Source organism: Schistocerca gregaria, chromosome 3 (assembly GCF_023897955.1).
Source record: "Schistocerca gregaria isolate iqSchGreg1 chromosome 3, iqSchGreg1.2, whole genome shotgun sequence".
Lineage (NCBI taxonomy): Eukaryota > Metazoa > Arthropoda > Insecta > Orthoptera > Acrididae > Schistocerca > Schistocerca gregaria.
Window position 1 is genome coordinate 953,866,481 of NC_064922.1, and position 27,204 is coordinate 953,893,684.

Sequence of the window (27,204 nt, forward strand, 5' to 3'; positions counted from 1 at the left end):
ACTCACGTCATCCACGATGACGAAGGCGATAGGCAGCAGGGAACAGTTATCGGACGAGGACTCAGATAAGAAGCACGCGCCCAATGACAGTATTCGTGACCGATAACGAACCGACAATATGTGCACTCATCAAGCGTCAGGGTAACCACAAAGCTCTTGGCCCGGAACGAATCCGTATCCCTCTCCTAAAACAGCTTCACCCTGTCGTCACATTCTACCTAGCAAGCCTTTATAAGGCCTGCCTGAAACTCAGCGTGGAAAACTGCGAAGGTCATCACCCTACCCACACCGAACAAAAACCTGCTCCTTTCCGAAAGCTACAAGCCATTTCCGTACTAACCGTCCTCAATAAAATACTAGAATTGATAATCCTTTCACATTTCCGTCAATTCGTGACTGAAAACAATATCCTTATGCCTGAACAGTTTGGGTTCCTCACTGAACAGCCCACTATACAACAATCCCTCCGCTTAGCACAACACACATGTCTGGCGAGAGCGAGGAGAGAACCAACAGGAGTAGTGTTCCTCGACATAGAGAAATCAACTGATAGCGTCTGGCATGATGACCTAATTTATAAGCTTTGTTAATTGGGTTTGCATGGGAATATTTTAATAAATCAAACGCAGAATTAATCCTTAGAATGTGATTTTTAATTACCAGTATTCACTTTTCCACATAATCATCAGCCAATTGGATACATATCTGCCGACGATGGACAAGTTTTCCGAAGCCGTCGCGGAAGAAGTCGACACTCTGTTTCCGCAACCACAGTCTCACAGTTCGCTCAACATCTTCATCAGAAGCATAATGATGTCGCCGCAGATCGTCTTTCGTTATCGGGAACAGATGGAAGTGAGACGGTCCTAAATCTGGACTGTACGGAGATGCCGTACGGTGGTGAGATTCAGTCTCCGAAGTTCTGCTGTGGTGGCACGTGAAGTGTGTGGTTTGGCATTGCCATGCTGCAGGAAAACATTTCCCTTTTCCTTCGGACCGTTGTTAGCTGTCGTTTCAGAGTTCACGGTGTTGTGATGTAACGCTCTGAATTTATTGTTGTTCCAGGATCAGGGAAATCAACATGGGTAACACCATCTGCGTCCCAGAACACTGTGGCCATGATTTTTCCAGCTGAGGGCTCCATCTTGAATTTCTTATTCTGGGGCGAGTCTTTGAGCCGATGTTCCATAGACCGACGTTTTGTCTCCTGTGACAGTTGAATGAAGAAAAAGGCGTCACCTTCATTATCGTAACGCGAGAGGAGTTCCTGGCAAATTTCAAGTCAGTGCGCTTTCATTTCAGGAGTCAGCATCCGGGGTACCCATCATGCACAGATCTTCCGATAGTCAAGCAAAGCAATAATGTGACCCACACGTTCTTGTGAAATGCCGACTGTGCTTACAGTTTCTGATTGAGAGATACGACGATCGTCCTGAATTAATATGTCAACATTCTGCTTGTGAAACTCGGTGCTTGCTCTCACAAGACGCCCAGCTCTTTGTCTGTCACGCACGTCAGATGTTCCCGCCCAAGGACGCACAGTACTCACATCAACACAGTCACCATAAACTGCTTCCACTCTCTGATGAATCTCCTTTAGGGGTGACACCTTCTGTTGTCAAGAATTCAATGCACGTTGCTTGACCGACAGTTTGCGCAGGGTTCCATACTTTACGCTGTAACAAAACAACCGTTCAATGCTAAGGCTTCCCGCCAAATGGAGCTCTAGAGAAGAGGCTACGGAACAAGCCATTACCTGTCGCGTACCAATGCTGCCAACTGTTGAAGAGTTACGAAGGTGGAGGCATTACTTTTGAGTCAACCCTCGTAGATCAGACAGGGTGCCCAGTTGCCCAGTACACATAATCTGGATATTGACTCATTCCATACGACAGCGCTTCGTAAGGAATGGCGACAAGTCCAGTCAGACGTTGCAGAGTGCGGCAGGAGTCCTGCAGACTCGGTTTTAGGTCCTGTCCTTTATACCGTATACACGAACGCCATTCCTAGACAGATCGCCGGAGAGATTGCTCACTATGCCGATGATGCCGTTCAGAAGAAGTCGTCGCCTCCTCGAAATACATCGCCACCTACAACGACACCTCGACAAGATTACACAGTGGCGAAACCGATTGAAGATCAACCCCACAAAGTGCCAGGAGATCTATAGATCTATTTCACCCCCAGAATCAAGCTCCGTGTTCGCCAGCTCATCATTGACGGCAGAGAACTGACTTGGAGAAACTCAGTGGTACTGGCATCTCACCACCGCAGCAAACAAGGACTGCACCCTCTTCTGTAGGTTGTTCCCCTCCTGAAAGGTGACGGATTAACCATTCAGTGCAAACTCCTCCTCTGGTGCCAGCTCATACTCCCGGTCATGTTGTTCGACTCCGAGGTGTGGTCTATGGCGTCAGACACAGCACTAACCCGACTGGAACGTCTCCAAAACTATGTTTTCCGTGGCACCTCAGGCGCTGGCAGATACGTCCCCAACATACACATAAGAGACTTTTTAGGCCAACCCACCATTTAAACACTTATTCAGGACAAATCCACAAAATTTTTCGCCCCACATTCTCATTCAAAATTCGGGACACGAACCACCTGGAGCTTCTCAAAAACGCCCAAAATCAAGGCTTACACGCCACTTTAATGACCAATAACGCACACACAAAACAGCAAACACAATCAAAACACACACACAATCCCAATGCCTCATCTTCACGAATCTCCCTACCTCATTCTGAAGTTGGACAGGCACAGCACAGTGGTAAGAGGGTAATCCCAAAAGTAAGGTCTCCTATTTTTTTATAAGTACCGAACTCTGTTTGTGTGGCAGTTGGTCACACTGTTATGAAGAGTGCTTCACGTGCTGTGTGTAAACATGCGCACACCGCGCTGAGGCGCTCAGTCTTGGCTTGGCAGCCATTGACAATGGAGCTCCCGTTGGATGTTACCGCCAAGCGCAAATTGCACGCAGTTATTCGGTTTTTGAACGCAAAGGGCACTGCGCCGATTGAAATCCATCACCAATTGACGGAAGTGTATGCTGAGTCGTGCAGGGATGTCAAAAATGTTCGTAAAGTGGCGTAGAGACTTTGCAGCTGGTCGGACCGAAATTCGCTACGAACAAAGGAGCGGGAGACCGTCAATTTCTGAGGAGACAGTGTGGAAGGTTGAGCAAAGCATGCGTGAAGATCGGCGGATCACCCTGGATGATCTCTGCACGTTGGCTCCTGAGGTTTCCCGAAGCACCACTCACAGAATTTCAACGGAAACATTGAACTACCGGAAGGTGTTCGCAAGATGGGTGCCACGCATGCTGACTGAGGACCACAAGCGGCAGAGAGTTGATGCTTCTCGCGCATTTCTTCACCATCTTGCAGCCGAACAGGGCAACTTTCTGGACTCAATTGTCACGGGTGAAATATCTGGGCATACCACTTTACACCTGAGACCAAGCAACAATCACGCGCCGGCCGCGGTGGACTAGCGGTTAAGGCGCTCAGTCCGGAACCGCGCGACTGATACGGTCGCAGGTTCGAATCCTGCCTCGGGCATGGATGTGTGGGATGTCCTTAGGTTAATTAGGTTTAAGTAGTTCTAAGTTCTAGGAGACTGATGACCACAGCAGTTGAGTCCCATAGTGCTCAGAGCCATTTGAACCATTTTTGAACAATCACGCCAGTGGCGACATCCTTCTTCGCCAAAGCCGCGGGAATTCAAACAAACACAGTCTGCCGGTAAAGTCATGGCAACCGTTTTTTGGGATCGGAAAGGGGAATTGTTGGTAGCCTTTATGCCCACTGGGACCACAATTAACGCTGACAAGTGCTGTGAGACTCTGAAAAAACTGAAAATGGCAATTCAGAACCGGAGGAACGTTGAACAAGGGCGTACACGTTCTCCATAACAACGCTCGCCCACACATCGCTCGGCAAACCGGTGCTCTCCTGCAACAGTTTCAGTGAAACACAATCACCCACCCACCCTATCGTCCTGACTTGGCGTCCAGTGACTATCACCTGTTCCCTAAGTTAAAAGAACATTTGGCCGAAAAGCGATTCAGTGCCGACGACGAGGTGAAAGAAGAGGTTCATAACATTCTGAACAGCATGGCGGCGAGATGGTATGACATGGGCAGACAAAAACTGCCACAGCGTCTACAAAAATGCATCGACAGAAATGGTGATTATGTCGAAAAATAGCTAAATGTGCAAGCTGTAAACTGATGTAAACCACTGTAGAAATAAAATGGTCTATGTACTTATAAAGAAATAGGAGACCTTACTTTTGGGATTACCCTCGTACTTCATACACAACCATAACCTTCGAGCTTCGATGACAAATACGGGAACGCCATAAAATGCTTCGTATCTATGATAGAATTCATAAATCGTAGTGGTTGGCGAATGGCGGTGTTCCATACTCTCGGTAATCTGTAACTAGGAAGTCTCCAATCGGTGAGATGTCTAAAGAACGTGCTGGCCAAGGTATCAGTGGTCGAACACCCTCTGTATCGAGGTAGGTCGGGACAGCGCCGGCCACATGCGACTTGGTGGATGATAAAGCAGAAGGGACAACCACAGGTATGACAGGGGCAGGCAGGTCGCGTGTACTGACGAGCAGGGACCGTTCAGAATTGCGGAGGGTAGTTTTAAAAAAATCACTTGAAACCAGCTGAAGGAGTCACTCGTGACTTGCAAAGTGCTATCAGCAGTTCAGCTGGCCCAGTGACTGGGCGTAGGGTGTCAAAAAGAGTGGGAAGCAGTCAGTGGTCGAGCATCTGCTCGTAAGCCAGACATTTCTGTAGTCCATGCTGAACGACGCGTGGTGTGGTGTAGAGGACGTAGCCACTGGCCATTGGATGACCAGGAAGGAGTGATGTGGAGTGGTGAGTCACGCTATACCCTGTGACAATCCAATGGAAGTGTCTGGGTTTGACGAAAGGCCAGAGAATGTTACCTGCAATCATGAGTAGGGACAACAGTGAAGTACCCAGGAGGTGGTGTTACGGTATGGAAGGTATTTTCGTGCTTGGGGTACGGTTCCCTTGTTGCGCTTAAGAAAACGCTAAGTGCGTAAGGATATGAACACATTTTGCAGCACTGTGTACAACATACTGTAGAGGAACACTTGAGAGATTGATTGTATCAGCATGACAATGCACCCAGTCATAAAGAAGCGCCTGTGAAGCGCTGGTCAGTGGACAACAACATTCCTGAACTGGAACTGCCTGCCCAGGATCCCCAACTGAACCCAGTGGAACAACTCTAGGATGGGTTACGCCGCTGTCTTCGCTCCAGGCCCCAGCGATCGGCATCATTACTTTCTCTGGTTTAGGCTCCTGACGAAGAATGGGCTGTCATTTCTCCACTGACATTAAGACATCTCACTGAAAGTGTGCTCAGCGTAGTTCAAGCCTTTATGAGGAAGAAGGGCGGCACTCCACATATACGCTGAACAGCTAAACAAACGGACCTGCCTAATATCGTTAGGGCCCCCGCGAGCACGCAGAAGTGCCGCAACAGAACATGGCACGGACTCGACTAACGTCTGAAGTAGTGCTGGAGGGAACTGACACCATGAGTCCTGCAGGGCTGTCCATAAATCCGTTAGAGTACGAGGGGGTGGAGGTCTCTTTTGAACAGCAAGTTGTAAGGCCTCCCAGATCTGCTCAATAATGTTCATGTGGCCAGCGGAAGTGTTTAAACTGAGAAGGGTGTTCCTGGAGCCACTCTGCAGCAATTCTGGACGTGTAGAGTGTCGCATGTCCTGCTGGAATTGCCCAAGTCCGCCGGAATGCACAATGGGTATGAATGGATGCAGGTGACCAGACAGGATACTTACGTACGTGTCACCTGTGGTATATCAGGGGTCCCATAATACTCCAACTGCGCACGCTCCACACCATTACAGAGCCTCCACCAGCTTGAACAGTCCCCTGCTGACCTGCTGGGTCCATGGATTCATTAGGTTGTGAGGTTGTCTCCATACTCATACACGTCCGTACACTGGATACAGTTTCAAACGAGACTCGTCCGACCAGGCAATTGTTGGTGGTCAGCATTGCAATCTGCAGCAATTTGCGGAAGTGTTGCACTTCTGTCACGTTGAACGGTTCTCTCCAGTCCTTGTTGGTCCCGTTCTTGAAACATCTTTTCCCGGCCGCAGTGATGTCGGAGATGTGATGTTTTACCGGATTCCTGATATTCACAGTACACTCGTGAAATGGTCGTACGGGAAAATCCCAATCGCTACCTCGGAGATGCTTTGTCCCATCACTCCTGCGCCGATTATAACACCACGTTCGAACTCACTTAACTCTTGATAACCTGCCACTGTAGCAGAAGTGACCAATCTAACAACTGCGCCAGACACTTGTTGTCTGATATAGGCGTCGCTGACCGCAGCGCCTGTTTACGTATCTCTGTATTTGAATACGCTTGCCTATACCAGTATCTTTGGCGCTTCAGTGTAAATGTCCACTAATGTGTATCCTGATACTTTTCATTAGTGTAGGGTGGTTCACATATATTCCATTAAAACGTAATCCCTCTTCGTTTTCCCAGTTAAAGAAAATGAAAATTTGATCTAGGACTTTTGCGAATAGTTTTGGTCATGCGGAGTCTCCTTGCCCGCCTCCTCTCTGAAATCCGAGTTTTTCCCTACTGTGATGAAATCTAATGCAAATTGCAGCACTGACGATTAAGTACATTCTTCGGGATATCAACATATGTAGATTGTATGCTATGTTTCTCAAAGGCTGACAATACAGATTTTGTTGAAACTGACTCAAAACAGTTCTCAGACCGTTTGAATTGTATTCCAAATGGCAGTTCATAGTCATTGTTTCGTGCTGTTGTTTCGTTCATGCCTTATAAACGATCGCCAGTGCTATATGCACTTCTGAGGCGGGCTTTTTAATTTACTTGATTAAAATTTAAGCTTAATGATTTCCCTATGCAATTGGTAATAATAATTGTATGTGTTTCATGGTGTGGGTTCCTGGAGACATGTCCTAGTTCATGAACCACGGGCAACGTGTGAGTGGCCAAGTAAGTGGTCCTGACAGTCGGGATACCAGCTACTTTGGAATAAGGCTGGGCATCTCGGACATATTCTGAGTCGTGGTCACCTTTGTGCTCATACGGCATAGACTACCAAATCCATCGGTTAGTCCCTCAGCCGTTAGGGGTAAAACCCAATGGGACTCGGGGCAAGTAAGGCTAGCAACCTGCTTCCCCGGTACTTTAAATATGATGCTGGCAACAATCAGAGCAAAATGCCTCGGACCTTTGGAGGTGACGAAGTCCCACCTCTAACTGACAAACCAGGGACTCCTAAGATACGACTCGGCAAACAAATGGTAATGAGATGGGGAGCTATTAATATCAATGGGGGCTACTCAGGGAAGAAGGTAGCGCTGGCAGAGGCTCCGAGTAAGATGGGGCCGGACGTTTTAGCTGTTAGTGACATTCGGGTAAGGTATGAGAACGAAGAGGAAGTGGGAGAATACAAGGTCTACCTGCCAGGAGTCAAAGCAGGAACAAGAGACCAAGAGACTCATAGGTTCAGCAGTAGAGGGTAGGAGGAGTCGGGGCAGACCAAGGAGAAGGTACCTGGATTCGGTTAAGAATGATTTTGAAGTAATAGGTTTAACATCAGAAGAGGCACCAATGTTTGCACTGAATAGGGAACATGGAGGAATTTTATAAGGGGGCTATGCTCCAGACTGAACGCTGAAAGGCATAATCATTCTTAAATGATGCTGATGATGATGATGATGAATACTTATGACAGAGTAATATGTCCAAAGATAATTTTTTTCTCATTTGCCTCGTGATAACAAATAATTTACAACGTTGTTATAATTGGGGGGATTTGTCTGCTTCCGCTAACTTTCTGTAAATAATTTTGCAAATTACTAGTGTATAAGATTTTTCTCAAACTTTAATCATTTATACTAAAACACAGTTATCTCCAGGAGCCTTCTCTTTCGTCATACTTCGACTAGATTTATGTACCTCATTTGACCTTCCCTCAGAATCAACCCAGATGAAATTATCGCCACTTTGTGTATGGTCTCTTTGTTCACAAGGGACCTTGTGGAAGATACATTACAGTTATCAGACCACTTCCCTCTCGAAACTATCAAACTGTTTCACCATACTTTGACCACAACCTGCTTGTTGCGTAGTGATAAATTTTATGAAACGACTGATTGAATAGCGATGGCCTCCCCACTGTCTCCGGCAATGGCTAATTTCGTTGTGAAGCATTTCGAAAAACACGTCTTAAATTCATCTCCTCTTCTTCCATCTTACTGCTTTCGCTACGTTCAAGAAACGTTCCTGATCTGTCCACTTGGAATCGAAGCCCATCATCTGCTCTTCGATCGTATGAATAACATGCACCCTAATATCAACTTCACCTCTTACCGAAAGTGAGCACATATTGACGAAAACGTACATCTCACGGTCAGTGCAAAAAGCTTTCTTATCCAGCGCAAAAGAAGGCAGTTTTGAACACGGTGATAAACAGAGCCGAAAACATTTATGACAAGGAACACCTAGAGCCTGAGAGATTCCCGAAAAACGCATTCCGGAAGAACGGCTATAGCGATCGGAAGATTAACTTAGCTATCTCTAAGAAATTAAACTCAGAGATACTCAATGATCAGAGTGTGATCAGCCCGTAGCATTCCTTCCTTTCTTAGGAGCTACAACAAATGAAATAGATGGAGTCCTGGGCAGATACTGAATTCAGTTTATTTTACGACCACCCATGAAAACTAAAGAGATGCCGACCCCAGAAGAGACAGCATTGGTCTTGGTGTACCTGAAGTATAGGCTGTAATTACTTTGGTCAGTCAATACGAACGCCTGCAGAATGCTAACCACACTGAATATTGCGATTTCGACAAGTCTGCTGCTCCCAAACACAGTCTCATGAAAAAACACACGATTACGTTTGATGAAACGGAAATATCATTCGCGTCTGTCTACTGGGAGGAAGTCATCAAAGACGCCGTTTTATCAGTGTGTGTAACAACAACTTTAACTGATACAATTTCCACACCCCTACTGGGGCAACAGAAAGTAAGCAGAAAGACAACAGAGAAATGTGCTGAGTCACTCGCGAACTATCGAAATCAGCATCGCTACCAGTGTTCATGACACAGACACTGACATAATCTGTGGTAGCACATGGAAGTTCTGTGACTTCATGACGTCTCCATGACAGAATTCGGCAAGAGCTGACACTCATTTCACAAGACTTTCTGCAAACGTGACGTCGTTTTGACGTCACGCGCAATATCGACGACCGCAGGAACTGCTGTCGACTTTCGTTAGCGTTCGATACAAAACGCTCACAAGAATTTATGCACGCGTATCGGAGATTTATAAAAAACACATAGTTCTTGGTACGATTTAGATTGAAATTCTTATAATTAAATGTCAAATATTGATTTATCGACGGTTAATGCTTTCGTATAAGAGTACTCTCTCAGGAGCGAGTTGTTATCGTCCATAATTTAAAAGAAAAATGGCTTTGAGCACTATGGGACTCAACTTCTGAGGTCATTAGTTCCCTAGAACTTAGAACTAGTTAAACCTAACTAACCTTGGACATCACACACATCCATTCCCGAGGCAGGATTCGAACCTGCGACCGTAGCGGTCTCGCGGTTCCAGACTGCAGCGCCTATAACCGCAAAGGCCACTTCGGCCGGCCATAATTTACAAATTAACCATAAAACACACTTGTATTATAACTTGCAGCACGCCGTTTCAACGAACGGCGCATTGAAAATTTATCGCAAACATGCCACCATTATCAAATGTCAGTTAATAATGCATCAACCATATAAGCCTTCAAGACGACCATTGTTAACCAAGAAAGGAGACTGCTATCACATGATGAAATTCTAGCATAACTGATTATGGCGTGGTTCTAGAGGCGAGGGATGTAGGTTCGCGTCCGGCTTAATGAAATTCTTTTTATCTTAGAGTTGTTAACTCATTCCGGGACTCTTATGAATGCATGTATATTCTGCAGTATACGACGATACTTACATTTCTGTGTAACACAGAAGATAGGATGAATAAATATTTGGCGTTTCCCGAGAGTGAGGTTAGGTACTAGCCTAAGAGGACAGATTAAATTGTTGCGAGTGAAACGAGGAGCAATACCGTTCATTTTCTTCCTTGTCACATAGTCGACACCTGTTCCTGCGGTTGTTGATATTACGCGTGACAATGATATGACGTCACGTTTGTAGAAAGTCTTGTGAAACGAGTGTTGCCTTTCGGCCAGCTAAAAAGTGTGACTAACGGCCGAATGAAACCTCGTGACTATATCGGCGGAGGAAGTCCCCGTACGACCGAGACTGAATGAAATTCCGACGCGGGACGAGCTTCGTGAAGCATTTATTCAGCAATGTTGACCCGAAAGACTACGTTATTTGTGTGTTTCGGATGAACCCTTGAACGATACAAAGATTTAAGGAAGTTAAGAAGGTCTGTACAGTTTTCTCCGGGTTTTTTGTAACTACGTTTGTGCCATCTTAACTGATGAAATCTGGAGTCTATCCGACATACATTTTCTTTCCTGCCTACTTCGTATTTTCATTTTTTTCGATTCTTTGTCATATCATATTTTCGTGACATCTTCTCATATCCTCTCGAATAGCTTTCCTCGGTATTTACATATATTACAGTAGTATCGACGGAAATTTTACTGCAGATAGTAATTGCCTAGTAAGGGATTCCTTGAGTGCAAGGTCGCAAGTTCATTCTTTAGTAAGGCTCATTGGAAAATGTTGTGTTGACAGTTATGATAGGAAAAATATTAACTACTGTTGACTCAGCATTTGCATCAGGAGGGGGATAGAAAATAATGTGCAGGGAGTGCAGGCATGTATGTATTACACTTCACAAAATGGACATCGTCGACTTTCAAGAAATGTTCAAAACAAACCATTAACTTTAACACCGAATGATAAATGGTGAGCCACAGTGATCAGAAAGCATCGCACCATCAAGATGGAAGGTGAACTCGTTGAGAGTTACAAACCGTGTATGACGTTCAGCTAAGTATCCACTCTTAAAGAATGCATATACAGGTGAGTCACTAACTATTGCCACGTATAATAACTCCGAAAAGTATGACAGTAGCTGAAAAGTTTGTGGGACAAACGTTGCATGGGGCAATTGGATCCGTAACATGACGTTAGTTTTTTGTTGGTAGGTGGGGTCGCGTCAGAGACATGAAGGTCAACTTTGTGTCTTCAAATGGGATGCTATAGTTCGGTACTTACTTTCTGATAGCGGTTATCGAGAGGAATCCAATGATGTGTATCAGTAAGGTCTTTGAAGGTCAACGAAAGTCACAAAGGTGGCATTGACGTCTATTTACAGAAGGTGTTCGAAGTGATGTCCATTGGTATCAATGTAGTGCTGCAATCTTCTTATCGTGGATTGAGTGGTATTACTTATTACTTCGGCACTTATCGTATCACACACCCTGACAGTTCTCTCTCGTATATCGCGCAAATAGTAAATATTCCTCGAATATGGCGTATCCATCTAACGTGCCATTGTAAACACCGTTAGACGGTTTCGCAATACAACGGTAATAGGAACGGTAAGAATAGTTTCGTTGACTCAAGCGAATGTGAATGATGTATTCCTTCGAAGAGCGAGTCGATAAGCTTCTCATCTACGGAGAATGCCAACGAAATTCAGTGAGAGCTAGAGACTTATACGTTGAAAGATATCTGCAACTACTCACCCTACATGTCGTACATTTAAATATATGTATGATAAATTGAGCCGGCCGCTATGGCCGAGAGGTTCTAGGCGCTTCAGTCTGGAACCGCGCGATCGCTACGGTCGCAGGTTCGAATCGTGCCTCGGGAATGGATGTGTGTGATGTCCTTAGGTTAGTTAGGTTTAAGTAGTTCTGAGTTCTAGGCAAAGGAAAGTTACTAATGACGAAACGGAAATCGGTACTTTTGCCCCTGTGGTTCGAGATCCTTGTGTTAGTTCGCGTCAAATCGCAGGGTAATCTGACATGATCCAGAGTAGTGTTGTTCGTGTTTTGCATCGTCATAAATACATCCTCACAACATCAGCTGGTACGGATTGATGGGTCGCATTGAATTCTGCGGATGGGCTCAACTTCAGATTCAGAGGGATGAAAAATTTATTAACTTGATTTTTATTTACTGACGAGGCTACATTCACGAATCATGGAAATGTTAATTAGCATAACATGCATTATTGCGCAACTGAAAATCCATGGTGGCTGCGGCAAGCTGCACACCAAAACCCGTGGTCGGTGAATGTTCAGAGTGGGATTCTGGAGGACAGATTTATAGGTCCCAAGAAAATCTTAATGGTACGAAGTACACCACATACCTGCAAGAAACTTTAGGCCTGTTACTGGAAGAAATACCTTTAGCAACAACGAACAGAATGTGGTATCAACACGATGGGTGTCAGCCACATCTTTCGCTGATGGTTAGAAATGAGTTGCAGAGACAATTCCTAAATCGTTGGATTCGACGCGGAGGAGATGAGTCGTGCCGGCTCGTTCGCCAGACTTGACTCCTCTGGATTTTTTCTTGTGCGAATTCGTAAAAGACATAGTTTATAAAGATGTTCCAAGTAAACGTGAAGATATGTGAGAGGAAATTGTCGGAGCATGTGCTTCGACAAATGACGATGTGATAAGGAATACCACTCAATCCATGATAACATTGCAGCACTCCATTGACACCAATGGTCATCACTTCGAACACCTTCTGCAAATGGGCGTTGATGCCACCTTTGTGACCTTCATTGACGATCAAAGACCTTACTGTTACATCATTGGATTCGTTTCGATAGCCGCTATCAGACAATAAGTAGCAAACTATAGTACCCCATTTAAAAAAATACAAAGTTGTCCTTCGTATCTATGACGCGCCCCACCTAGCAACAAAAGACGAACGTCATATTATGGCCCCTGTTGTCCCGTGCAACTTTTGTCCCATAAACTTCTCAGCTCCTATCATACTTTCGGAGTTATTCTTGGTGGCAATAGTTAGCGACTCACCCTGTAGAATCATATTAGTGTAACTCGGTAATAAGAACTGATGGAATGTGATGGCATGCAACCGCATGCGAAACAATCTGTCGCGGAGCTTATCGTGAAACTGGGTATCCCTCAAGGCGTAGCTGCATGTAGTGCAATAATATGTTTTATAGCCACGGAAAAAACAAACATCCAGTGGCTGAATTTTTCCAGTGGTACCACGTGGTATGAACTGCAACGTCGCACACTTTTCAGGAGGGATAGTTTAGTCTAAAGGAATCTAAAGGAATACGTTTTTTATATGCAGACTAGAAATCAATCAAAAGCAAGGCATTTCGACCAGCTGTTGGCCAACAGCAGTGGTCATACCATAGTTGTAGTTCTCTTACTCCCACTTCCCCACTCTTGCTTGCTGTGGTGTAATTATTCCCTACTGACCTTGGAAGACCAAGCACGCAAGAAAGAATCATAGGAGGCAAAGCAAAGCCCCTCCAAATTCTCACAGCTCAGTAAACAACTTTCCGAGCAGTTTACTATAAAGATTAACAGTCGGCATAAATGTATACGATAGCGTTAGGGCACCGATGTTAGTTCATCTTGATACGAGTCTCTTGCTACCTCTGATTTCCAGGGTTCGTTTCATTTGCACTTCCTCTTCTAATCCCCATTGGTCGGAATTGAAAACAAATTCCTTACTAAACGGTGGGATAAGTTTCTTTATCTCATCTACAAATTTTCGGGCCGATTCCGCAGTTTGCTGTGCACCTTCAAGTTGACGCTTTCTTTGAAATTTCGTTATTTTACGTCTTCCAGTTCTGTAAGACTGTTTGAAGTTATGTGAGCGTCCACTGCTTCCCTTGAAATCACTGTAACCTATGTCGCGTGCAAGTAGCAGCCCACTATTCTGCACGTCCTGTAAATTGCATCGAGCATCCTCGAAAGCCGCAAACACCCAGTTGTTGTAAGAAGTGCGCCTTGTCTTCCCTCGGTAGTTTTTGTTAAGCGCTGCTGCGGACCTGTTCATAATCGGTTTCTTACTATGGTGCGCATGGTCTTCCATGTACGTAATTATGTTTAGTGCCCGCTCCTGGGACAACGATTGTCGTTTACTGTGTGTCACTGGAGACGGGATTTGTGGCTCCCTGTCCGACAAAGATGGTGAGCTACTTGGCTCGACACGTGTTTAAACACCACTTCCACTTGTTCAGCACGTGTTGTCGCCACTGTACTGCCCGCACAGCCGGGCGCATACGACACCACACGCTGTACTCACTCGTCCTGCAGAAAGACCAGTGTTTAATCTGCCACTTCTTTCTCGCTTTGCGAAATTACCTCGTTCCTTTCTGACGAAATGTCAACTTCGGCAGCTGTTGCTGTAGACATAATGCAATGTTTCCTTTGTTTATCGTTGCCGTTACTCTGCTTTGTACGAGGTTTGGAACTTAAATAGTGGCAACTATTTATTCACAACCGATACAAAAGAGTTACATGTTTGCACGTGTTACTGTCCTTCAGATGGTTCAAATGGCTCTGAGCACTATGGGACTTTACATCTGAGATCGTCGCTCCACTAGAACTTAGAACAACTTAAACGTAACTAACCTAGAGACATCACAGACATCCATGCCCGAGGCAGTATTCGAACCTGCGACCGTAGCGGTCGCGCAGTTCCAGACTGACGCGCCTACAACCGCTCGGCCACTGCCGCCGGCTACTGTCCTTCAAAGTAGTCACCATCGTTGTGTAGAACCCGTTGCCAGCGATGTGCAGGGCGTAGTACACCGTTAACAGAGCCCGTTCTGTTGATGATGCGAACGTAGCGGTCTAGTGCCTGTGGAGTCTCTGGAACAGTTCTGAAGCGAATGCCACGAAGTGATTCCTTCATCTTCGGAATCAAATCAAAATCACAAGCACTTGAGTCGTGTTACTGTTCGTTTTTGGAGCTTCACCTCCGACCAGCTTGCGACAGAAGCGGCGACACTTTCTGCGCAACCCAGCCATCATTTTGCACGACAATGCGCGGGCGCATACAGCACAATCTGTGGCTGCTCTGATCTGTCGATGGGACTGGGAAGAACTGTACCATCCACCATACTCCCCGGACTTCAGTCCTTGTGACTTTGATTTGATTCCGAAGATGAAGGAACCACTCCGTGGCATTCGCTTCAGTACTGTTCCAGAGGTCCGACAGGCAGTAGACCGCTCCATTCGCACCATGTATAGAACAGGCCCTGCTAACGGTATACTACGCCTTCCACACCGCTGGCAACGGGCTCTACACAACGCTGGTGACTACTCTGAAGGACAGTAACAGGTGCAAACATGTGACTCTTTTGTATCGGTTGTGAATAAATAGTTGCCACTGTCTAAGTTCCAAACCTCGTATCAACAGTGCTACGACTGTAGGACTGTTGTGAGTTACCCGTCTACTAAGCTGTTCAACTACGCTCCGTAGCCTCACCCTGTACTCTCCACTGGACACCTTCAGTTCCGCCTCCTGTTGCCATTAGCAGCCAAGACTGTGATTGTACGGTAAACAACATGTAGGGCGTCGAATGTCGTACACATTATTGGCCTCTTGCGACCTCGCACCCAAGGGGTTACTTGTAGGATGTGCACCGCGCGCAAGGAGTAATAAAGTTTATATCATAAATCGAAAAACATAAGTTACGCAATTATTTGCAGCTTCGTGACTTGCAGTCCTGGTATATACTAATTTCCTTGCGTTGCAGTACCGCAGGACGCCGCGAGAGTGGAGAAAACAAAATGTTACAGCCAGTTGATAAAGTGGAGTGCGTTTTATCGCCTCCAAAAGTTAAGTAATTAATTTCTTGTTTATTTCCAGGTACGTGTCTGCTATCCTGGTACAGGGTGAGATCCCCGAGTCTCGGAGACTTCAATGTGTACCAGGACTACAGTCATCCAGCGGCATACACAGGGCGGTCCACTGATAGTGGCCGGGCCAAATGTCTCACGAAATAGCGTCAAAGGAAAAGACTGCAAAGAACGAAACTAGTCTAGCTTGAAGGGGGAAATCAGATGGCGCTATGGTTGGCCCTCTAGATGGCACTGCCATAGGTCAAACGGAAATCAACTACGTTTTTTTTTACATAGGAACCCCCATTTTTATTACATATTCGTGTAGTACGTAAAGAAATATGAATGTTTTAGTTGGACCACTTTTTTTGCTTTGTGATAGATGTCGCTGTAACAGTCACTAACATATAGCTCACAATTTTAGACGAACACTAGATAACAGGTAGGCTTTTTAAATTAAAATACAGAACGTAGGTTCGTTTGAACATTTTATTTCGGTTGTTCCAATGTGATACATGTACCTTTCTGAACTTATCATTTCTAAGAACGTATGCTGTTACAGCGTGATTACCTGTAAATACCACATTAATGCAATAAATGCTCAAAATGATGTGCGTCAACCTCAACGCATTTGGCAATACGTGTAACGACATTCCTCTCAACAGCGAGTAGTTCGCCTTCCGTAATGTTTGCACATGCACTGACGATGCGCTGACGCATGCTGGCAGGCGTTGTCGGTGGATCACGCTAGCAAATATCCTTCAATTTTCCCCACAGAAAGAAATCCGGGGACGTCAGATCCTGTGAACGTGCGGGCCACGGTATGGTGCTTCGACGACCAATCCACCTGTCATGAAATATACTATTCAATACCACTTCAACCGCACGCGAGCTATGTGCCGGACATCCATCATGTTGGAAGTACATCGCCATTCTGTCATGAAGTGAAACAACTTGTAGTAACATCTGTAGAAGATTACGTAGGAAATCAGCATACATAGCAACATTTGGATTGCCATCGCTAAAATGGGGGCCAGTTATCCTTCCTCCCATCATGCCACACCCCACTACATTAACCCGCCAAGGACGCTGATGTTCCACTTGTCGCAGCCATCGTGGATTTTCCGTTGCCCAATAGTGCATATTATGCCGGTTTACGTTACCGCTGTTGGTGATGACGCTTCGTCGCTAAACAGAACGCGTGCAAAAAATCTGTCATCGTCCCGTTATTTCTCTTGTGCCCAATGGCAGAATTGTACACGACGTTCAAAGTCGTCGCCATGCAATTCCTGGTGCATAGAAATATAGTACGGGTGCAATCGTTGTTGATGTAGCATTCTCAACACCGACGTTTTTGAGATTCTCGATTCTCGCGCCATTTGTCTGCTACTGATGTGCGGATTAGCCGCGACAGCAGCTAAACACCTACTTGAGCGTTATCATTTTTTGCAGGTCGTGGTTGGCGTTTCACATGTGGCTGAACGCATCCTGTTTCCTTAAATAACCTAACTATCTGGCGAACGGTCCGGACACTTGGATGATGTCGTCCAGGATACCGAGCAACATATATAGCACACGTCCGTTGGGCATTTTGATCACAAGAGCCATACATCAACACGATATCGACTTTTTAAGCAAATTGGTAAGCGGTCCATTTTAACACGAGTAATGTATCACGAGGCAAATACCGTCCGCACTGGAGGAATGTTACGTCATAGCATGTAGTTATACGTTTGTGACTATTACAGCGCCATTTATCACGAAACGAAAAAAAGTGGTCTAACTAAAACATTCATATTTCTTTACGTACTACACGAATATGTAATTAAAAATGGGGGTTCCTATTTTAAATAAACGAAGTTGATATCCGTTTGACCTATGGCAGCGCCATTTAGCGAATCAATCATAGTGCCATCTGGTTTCCCTCTTCAAGCTAGACGAGTTTCGTTCTTTGTAGTTTTTTCGTTTGATGCTTATTTCGTGAGATATTTGGCTCTGTCACTACCAATGGGAGATACGATACTGCGTGAAGAGTTTGACAGAGCACTGAAAGACCGGAATCGAAACAAGGCCCCCAGAGTAGACAACATTCCATTAGAACTACTGACGGCCTTGGGAGAGCCAGTCCTGACAAAGCTCTACCATCAGGTGAGCAAGATGTACGAGACAGGCGAAATACCCACAGATTTCAAGAAGAATATAATAATTCCAATCCCAAAGAAAGCAGCTGTTGACAGGTGTGAAAATAACCGTAGTATCAGTTTAATAAGTCACAGCTGCAAAATACTAACGCGAATTCTTTACAGACGAATGAAAAACTGGTAGAAGCCGAACTCGGGGAAGATCAGTTTCGATTACGTAGAAATGTTGGAACACATGAGGCAATACTGACCTTACGACTTATCTTAGAAGAAAGATTAAGGAAAGGGAAACATACATTTCTAGCATTTGTAGACTTAGAGTAAGCTTTTGACAATGTTGACTGGAATACTCTCTTTCAAATTCTAAAGGTGGCAGGGGTAAAATACTGGGAGCGAAAGGCTATTTACAATTTGTACAGAAACCAGATGGCAGTTATAAGAGTCGAGGGGTATGAAAGGGAAGCAGTGGTTGGGAAGGGAGTGAGACAGGGTTGTAGCCTGTCCCCGATGTTATTCAATCTGTATATTGAGCAAGCAGTGAAGGAAACAAAAGAAAAATTCGGAGTAGGAATTAAAATCGATAGAGAAGAAATAAAAACTTTGAGGTTCGCCAATGACATTGTAATTCTGTCAGAGACAGCAAAGGACTTGGAAGAGCAGTTGAACGGAATGGATAGTGTCTTGAAGGGAGGATATAGGATGAACATCAACAAAAGCAAAACGAGGATAATGGAATGTAGTCGAATTAAGTCTGGTGATGCTGAGGGAATTAGATAACTGATGATGGTCGAAGTAGAGAGGATATAAAATGTAGACTGGCAATGGCAAGAAAAGCGTTTCTGAAGAAGAGGAATTTGTTAACATCGAGTATTGATTTAAGTGTCAGGAAGTCGTTTCTGAAAGTATTTGTATGGAGCGTAGCGATGCATGGAAGTTAAGCATGGACAATAAATAGTTTGGATAAGAAGAGAATAGAAGCTTTCGAAATGTGGTGCTACAGAAGAATGTTGAAGATTACGTGGGTAGATCACGTAACTAATGAGGAGGTATTGAATAGGACTGGGGAGAAGAGAAGTTTGTGGCACAACTTGACTAGAAAGAGCGATAGGTTGGTAGGACATGTTCTGAGACATCGAGGGATCACCAATTTAGTATTGGGAGGGCAGCGTGGAGGGTAAAAATCATAGGGAGACAAAGAGATGAATAAACTAAGCAGATTCAGAAGGATGTAGGTTGCAGTAGGTACTGGAAGATGAAGGAGCTTGCACAGGATAGATTAGCATGGAGGGCTGCATCAAACCAGTCTCACGACTGAAGACCACAACAACAACAACAACTACCAATGGACCACCTTGTATATAAAAAAGTTATTTCGTAACTTACTTGTTCTATATGATAATTGAAACCTTATAACTAGCCCTCGTAAATGCGCGTGTAGCACTGTCTCAAATCCTTCTGTGGCCATGATGCTGAGTCTGAAGACGTTGGGAATGGAGCCAGACACGCATCCGTCGCTCAAGGTGCTTGAGCACAGGTGACGCGCCAGGAGCCAGGAACAAAGATGTGGAGCAGACGTGTCGGCCGCACGCCACCGGATACGATAATAGCCGCCACATGTGGATCACAAGTCCAAGGTGTTAGCGCCGTGACGCTCCGTCCGCCGCTTTCGCAACGTGGGTACGTAAGCGAGCCGGACCGGCTGACTCGACACGCGCTGGGTGGGTACTCGCAAGCTTGGCTACTGCTCTCGTTATCGAACTCATCTGCATAATACGACACGTGCATCAGTTTCCACTTGCAATTAGTCGAGAGAAATAGCAAATGAATTACGATGCTGCCCCGGCAGCTCCTCGATAAAAGCTGGTGTCGCAATTTCCAGTTAAGGGAAAAATCCCAAACGGCGTCCAGCGATCGACGGTTGACAAGCGAACTGTTTTTGTTACAGCGAACTAATACTTTTGACGTCACGGGTAATTCTGTTCTATCAATTTGCGGAATCCCGAGTGGGAATTGTATGCGACATAGGACATAAGACCGGTCTACATGACGCTTTTCGATACTATTAGAAGCTCGTCGCGTTTCATCCAGCGGAGATTGAAAACTGGGAACATTCTTGAAACATCGCAGATATCTGGCATTATGAAATGGAGTGCATCATTTGTACAGAAGACCACTTGACATAAAAGTTTTCTGGGTTTGGTACCGCGTCATAATATAAAAAACTACTGCTGCTGGAGAAAAACCAGCAGAAAAACGTTGCTTTTTCTATACCAGCTGTAGTTTTTTACATTATGACGCGGTACCAAAGCCAGAAAACTTTTATGTCGACTGACTGTGGCAGCGGAAGGCTACGCAATTATAGAAGGCCACTTCTCTAAATAAAGGAAACACAAAAAATTAGACAGAAGAGAAATCAATTTCGTAGCGTAAAAGTGTCAAAAATTGCTAAAAGAATAGCAGGTGAGAAGAAAAACCGATGAAGCAATTAGAAATGATATTTCATATGAGTGTAACCGTAAATTTGTCACGATACTTACAATCTAACATTGTTTCGTTCAGTGTGTCCACTCGAATTTATGGTTCAAATGGCTCTGATCACTATGGGACTTAACATCTGTGGTCATCAGTCCCCTAGAACTTAGAACTACTTAAACCTAACTAATCTAAGGACATCACACACATCCATGTCGGAGGCAGGATTCGAACCTGGGACCGTAGCAGTCGCACGGTTCCGGACTGAGCGCCTAGAACCGCTAGGCCACCGCGGCCGGTTCGAAGAGATCTCACAAAGTAACACGTGACGCTAACGAAACTTTTCGGCTCTTGCCATAAATATGAGCATCCACGTGCCCCACTTACAGTCTTTTGACCTCGATGACAATTACGATCCTATAAAAGTTTAGGCATCATATAAAAACGAAACTAACAGTAATTCTGAAATCAATTCATGCGGTAATCAGTTTCGCGACAAGCATTTACGAGGTCTGTTCAAAAAATTCCGGAACGTTCGTAATTTCGCGCCAATGGTTTGTTGGAGAGATGCGGTTGGCGTCCCTGCACAAGCTTGTGTTTAATGTTTAACTGCGGAAACTTTCATTGTTATATGTCTATTGGTTATTGTTGAGTGGTGTTTGAGTAGAATGTTGTGTCGCACCGTCGGCGAATTTCGAGATGGCAGAGTTTGCGTCTGCATTAAATTTTGCGTGAAAATCAAGAATACCTTTACAGAGACATGCCAAATGATGTAGGAAGCTTACGGTGACGAGTGTTTAAGCGGTACTCGGTGTTGCGAATGGTTCACACGGTTTAAAAATGGCCGGACGAAAGTTAAAGATGACGCTCTTGTTCGGAACGTCAACGAAATTCTACGTGCCATTCGAAGACTGCCTGTCCGAGAGATTGCAGAAGAATGTAATAATTCATTTGGATAATGTCATGAAATCCTGACACAGCATATTGGAACGCATCGTGTTGCAGCCCAGTTCATCCCACGGCGCATGAGTCAAGACCAGAAAGACGTTCACCTCGCAATCTGTGAAGAGCTTTTGGTTCGTGCAAATGAGAACGAGGTGTTCTTAAGAGAATCATAACTGGTGATGATGTTGATACCAAGGTTCAATCTTCACAGTGGGTCGAGAAAGGTTCTCCAAGACCCCCCCCCCCCCCAAAAAAAAAAGAAAATCTCGTCAGATCAGGTCAAATGCCAAAACCATGCTGATAGTTTTATTTGGCTTGGAGGATTAGTCCGCCATGACTTGGTGCTTACAGGGACAAACTGTTAATCGATGGTACTAACGGGGCGTGTTGCGACGCCTGTGAGAAAATGTGAGGAGGAAACGGCCCGAAACGTGGCGAGAGAATTTGTGGCTCTTGCATCACAGTAACGCACACGCACGTTGATTTCTGTGCGCGACTATTGCACAAAAAACGAAATCATTGTCCTGCCTCAGCCACTGTACTCTCCAAAGCCGGCTCCTGCGGACTTTTATTTAAAGAGTTGAAAAACCTGTTGAAAGGACGAGGTAAAAGGAAATTCGCAGACGGCGCTTCGCGCGATCCAGCAACTAGAGGCGTAGCAAGACTGCTTCCGGAGGTGAAAACGGCGTTGGAAGCTTTATATCAATTGTGAAGGAGATTATTTCGAAGGAGACCGTGCACAATAAGTGAAAGGTACGAGCAGAAAAATTATGTGGACAAATTTCCGGAGTTTTTTGAACATTTAGTATTGCCTGGTACACTACATTGATCAGTGGCTACCTGAAAACGGCGTAGTTATGTGCTACCAGAATTTTCCGCAGTTTTCGGGTAGCCACTGAACAGTTTGGTGCAGTGGTTGTGAAACTGCGTCCCGTGATGCGGCCAGAATCAAGTATTATTGCAACCCGCCGTTTTCAGTCGTAGTTTGTCATGAGATGCATCTAGCAGCTCGAACTGCAGAACTCAGAACGTTAAGCAGCGTTAAGAGCTTCTGAAGGGTGTATTTTTCTTTCTCTGTAGTAAAATTACTTAGATAGACAGTAATATTTTAAGATGTGCTTAATTTTAATTGACGTTGGGGAATTTGACCGTTATGTAGGTCAAGTTTGCCGCTCACGACAGGGGCGGAGTGGTAAGCAGAACGGCCACTGCAGGATTAATAGAACTGAGAGGGGAAATGTTTGTGTTCCAGTGCTGACAACTCAAGTTTGTGTGCAGCTATCACAGATAAGCTGAAATAGTATAAGTGTCAAACGGAAGACACACGGATTCGTGAACGTGCATTATAGTAGAGACTGTCATCTTCAAATGTGTCACGTGTTTCTAGCAAGAAGTATAAAATCAAATTAAGACTGTTGTAATACAATGCAATGAATAAAATAAAAATCATTCAAAACATTTAGTAAACATCTCTGACCGTGTCTCATATCGCAATTACTGTTATTAATTAATATAACAATCTAATTTATGTAGGTTACCAGTTAACAATAAGACCGGTAGAGGAACGAATGGTGAAAGGGGCGGATGGGAAAAGTGGTAATTGCATATTATTTGCCCTGAACAACGCCGAGAAGTGGTCTGACTAATTTAACAAACACCGCCATTGTTGTCAGTGATATTCACAGAGAAAGATTGTTCCGATATTTTCTAATAAAAACTTTTATGTTTTTGAATCGTCTGATGTAAGTCAAGTCATTTATGTCATTCTTGTTTCCTCACTTGCATGTAAATTTTTTAATTTCCAGTGCCAGTTTTTAGACGTCTTATGGCCTGCAAATGTACCTTCTTGTTACTTATTTTAGTTTGATAGTTTTCCTGTGAAGCACTAATGCCGACAGCGCGTCCGATCGTGAAAAGTAACCACACTACTCATCGGGAAAAATAGCCGAGTTGATCATCCCAATACGAGTCAGTCACTTCCAAAAAACGATCATAATACAATGGTGAGTGTTCATCGGAGGCGAGAGTATCATCTGGAGTGCCTCAGGAAAGTGTGGAAGGTCCGCTGTTGTTAACTATCTACACAAATGATCTTTTGGATAGGGTGGATAGCAATGTGCGGCTGTTTGCTGATGATGCTGTGGTGTACGGGAAAGTGTCGTCGTTGAGTGACTGTAGGAGGATACAAGGTGACTTGGACAGGATTTGTGATTGGTGTAAAGAATGGCAGCTAACTCTAAATATAGATAAACGTAAATTAATGCAGATGAATAGGAAAAAGAATCCCGTAATGTTTAAAAACTCCATTAGTAGTGTAGTCCTTGACTCAGTCACGTCGATTAAATATTTGGACGTAACATTGCAGAGCGATATGAAGTGGGACAAGCATGTAATGGCAGTTGTGGGGAAAGCGGATAGTCATCTTCGGTTTTTTGCTAGAATTTTGGGAAGATGTGGTTCATTTGTAAAGGAGATCGCTTATAAAACACTAATACGACCTATTCTTGAGTACTGCTCGAGCGTTTGGGATCCCTATCAGGTCAGATTGAGGGAGGACATAAAAGCAATTCAGAGGCGGTCTGCTAGATTTGTTACTGCTAGGTTTGATCATCACTGCTGTGTTACGAAAATTCTTTAGGAACTCGGGTGGGAGTCTCTGGAGGAAAGGAGGCGTTCTATTCGTGAATCTCTACTGAAGAAACTTAGAGAACCAGCATTTGAGGCTGACTGCAGTACAATTTTACTGCCGCCAACTTATATTTCGCGGAAAGACCACAAAGATAACAGAGATTAGGACTCGCACAGAGGCATATAGGCAGTCATTATTCCCTCGTTCTGTTTGGGAGTGGAACAGGGAGAGAAGATGCTAGTTGTGGTACGAGGTACCCTCCGCCACGCACCGTGTGGTGGATTGCGGAGTATGTATGTAGATGTAGATAAAACTGATTTCTAAATCCGTTTATATACAAAGCTGTCATCCGATATTCTATCCCTTTATGGCGATTTTGAATTATTAAATAAATATTTTTTAAAACCGTCTCCGTTCTCTTGCATCTAATACGGAAGTCCAACTGAAAACGGACCGATGGAGACGGTTGCTATTCTTTCAGATAGCAGGGCGTGAAGACGCCTAGAAAATGTGACAGGAAATGAGACAAACAAACGTGGGATCCTGCTGGTATGGCACTAGCCACAGTACTCGCTTAGGTACGGAAAATTTGTCGCCCTGTTAACCTTCAGAAAAAAAAAATGCTGTTCAAATATATTACTTTCTTTGTACTTAAGGATATTTGGTGTGATACTTCACAACAGGACGATTCAAAATGTGCAAGTGGTAAGCTTCTATCAGTAACCGCGGTTTGGTGAAAACGGAATTTCTCCTTGAGTGGCCACTTTACCACGCCCCCCCCCTCCCCCCCTTCTCTAGCACGCTTTCTATGGGGCCCGACGTTTCGCCCTGCAATGCCAGTATTTGTTTTCAAGGCAAAAAGTCCGACCACCACTGCTCTAGTGCCACATGACAGTAGTAAGTGACCTAGTTATGTACTGCTGTTGAGAGTCACACTCGAATTCCCCACGGAACAGAATACTTTCTTCACAGGTCTCTCAGGTTTCTCGTCGCGACTGATTAATGGTGTGCTTCCAGGTGTCCTGCCGAGTTGTTGTTTCCACAATTCTGCGACCCAGGCGTCTTCTTCGGTGCTGTGAGTTTTGCTGTTATGTGTAGTCTCTGCCAGGACCCCAACCAAACTGTGGGCTGTTGTCGGTCTCACACTCTTCTGTTTACTGCCGAATTCCGTCATAGACGCCCACTGCTCCTTCTGATGCGCTTTTGTTTTTCAGAGAGAGCGCTGATATTCCGTGGACCGCAAATTGCCTCAGCGTTTCCCAGCTCTGGTGGATGTGGGGGCCGGCGAGGTTTTAATAAATTGAATGCCGGACGTAATGCGTTATTTAAACTGAAATCGGCCATCCTTGTTTATTAGGTTTTCTGACGTCTTTCGTTCGACGGACTGCCCCAGAAAATTGGTGTTTGCACCACGATACTGGTTTCATCGCATTTCATTTCACGGCTGTAATCGAGGGGATGCTCGGCGACAGCTGATTTTCCTGGTTGTTTTACGCGGGTATGGCGCTGATGTTTCTTTCATCTCTCCACGACTACTCTGACAGTCTGCCCCGATGTAAGACTTGCTACATTCGCATGGAATGCAATATACACCCGGCTTTCAGACATCTAGATCGTTTTTAACATTACAAAGAACAATTTTTATCTTAGTTGGCGGCAGCGAATTCCCTGGATGCCATCTTTCTCTAGGAGTCCACCAATCTTTGCGGATATTGGGCCAGGATGACGTAGGTAGGCGAATTTTGGCTTCTCTTCTCCTGTCTGATCTTAGGAATACATTGTAAAAGTTACAGCCATTTGCTGTGAATGGGTGTCTCGGATTTCGTGGCTGGGTTTTGGTACCAAAAACACCACGTTGTTGGAGTGTTTCTGGATAACGGTTAAAAATTTTTGAAAGCGGGTAGATGGCTGTTCTTAAATGCCTGGAGTATATACCGTTAAAATTTGAGCAATCTGCTGCGGTTATTTATTATTTAGATTTCGCTTCATACCGGGTTCTACATGTGGAAGTAGGGTAGCTTTGAACCTCTGTCTTGAAAACGGGTAAAGATATTAAGATGGGACCTTGGGAATATATTGTAATAATTTCAGCCGTTTGCTGTGCATAGTCATCTTGGACTCTTCAGTTGAGTTTTGGTTCGCTGGTGGAATCACTCATGAACTACTGGTGCCTCAATAAGTCTCATCAAGCCCACCGCAGATCACATCAAATGCAAGAATAATCAACCGATTTACTCCATTGGTCTAAATGGGAGAAACCGTGCGATATTCGAATTTTTCTCCTGTATTGTAGAATAGCGGCACTAAGACGTCCCTAAGTTTTTATCACCAACAGAATCCGACGTATGGGCACCGGAAAATTTCATTTTTATGCGTGAGATTTTGGAACATATCATCTGTCGTAACAAATAAGCGCACAGGAAAAATATTGATCGCTTTGGAGCACTGTTGATGCTGCAGATCTGGTACTTTGCTGTCGTGGAAACCTCGATCGCTGACGTAAGTCATGGCAGAGAAGTGGTGTTTTTATGCCAGGTGGTTGTATTGAATCGGCTCAGTAATCTAGATCGACGAGCAGATGCGACAGAATGGCAGAAAGGAACTCTCGTGTTTGGACGCGCTCTTGAGCACCACAGTGTAGAGGAAATGACCGACTTGTTGGTGTGTCAAAGCTGCCTGTACAGGGAATGGTGAAGCACTCTCACCCATGTAACATGGGATAAGAACAGTGTTCGTAAGAAGTTCGTAAATGGTAGAGTCCAGACTCCTTTACAGGAGTCGCTGCTGTCACCGAATTTGAGTCCACGTCAACCAATCTGCGAGAGAACACTCCGATGGGTACCGCATACAATGAACTTCCAGAGTGAGGTACCTCTTTGAAGGCCATTGTCATAGTGGTGCACACTGAGGTGACAAAAGTCATGGGGTAGCACACGCGCATATACAGAAGGCTGTAGTATAGCTTACACAAGGTGTAAAAGGGCGGTGAATTGGGAGAGCTGACATATGTACTCCGGTGATTCACGCGAAAAGATTTGCGGCGTGATTACGACCACACGACGGCAACTAACCGGCTTTGACCGCGGAATAGTTGTTGGAGCAAGACACAGGGCA

General features: G+C 44.8%; 1 protein-coding gene across 1 annotated transcript in view; it reads right to left on the reverse strand.

Moving 5' to 3' along the window:
- Positions 1 to 27,204, reverse strand: part of LOC126355724 (uncharacterized) — a 138,606-nt gene that overhangs the window by 55,573 nt on the left and 55,829 nt on the right. The window lies entirely within an intron of this gene.